This window comes from Plectropomus leopardus, unplaced genomic scaffold (genome assembly GCF_008729295.1).
Source record: "Plectropomus leopardus isolate mb unplaced genomic scaffold, YSFRI_Pleo_2.0 unplaced_scaffold89690, whole genome shotgun sequence".
NCBI classification, from domain to species: Eukaryota; Metazoa; Chordata; class Actinopteri; order Perciformes; family Serranidae; genus Plectropomus; species Plectropomus leopardus.
In genome coordinates this window covers 1-405 of record NW_024698885.1, presented here as the reverse complement: position 1 = coordinate 405, position 405 = coordinate 1, and the positions used below count along the sequence as shown (strand labels likewise).

Here is a 405-nt window from a genome sequence, read left to right as displayed (position 1 = left end):
CATTGTCAGTATATAGACTGCGCATACTTCGCTAAGGCACCAAATTTACTTCCTTGTGCACAATTCTAGTCTGTGGACAGGCTTTGACAGGTAGATTTATATATTTTTATCATTAGGTAGGCTATTTGTGAAAATCACAGCTCACCTGCTGCCGAAACCCGGGATTGAACCAGGGACCTTTAGATCTTCAGTCTAACGCTCTCCCAACTGAGCTATTTCGGCTCTCCAAGCAAACAAACAGGTCAGAGTTCAGACTTTTCAGCTGATTTCAAGCTAAAACGCAACATAAAATGCTAAACTATCAATCTCCAGGGACCTTTAGATCTTCAGACTTACGCTCCTCCAACTGAGCTATTACGGCTCAGCAAGACAACAAACAGGTCAGAGCTCAGAGTGTGTAAGTGT

At 43.0% G+C, this 405-nt stretch overlaps 1 non-coding gene across 1 annotated transcript; it reads right to left on the bottom strand.

Annotated features, from left to right (window-relative positions):
* Positions 1-149: 149 nt before the first annotated feature.
* trnaf-gaa lies at positions 150-222 on the bottom strand. Its single transcript has one exon. It is a non-coding gene; the product is annotated as a tRNA-Phe (tRNA).
* Positions 223-405: the final 183 nt, after the last annotated feature.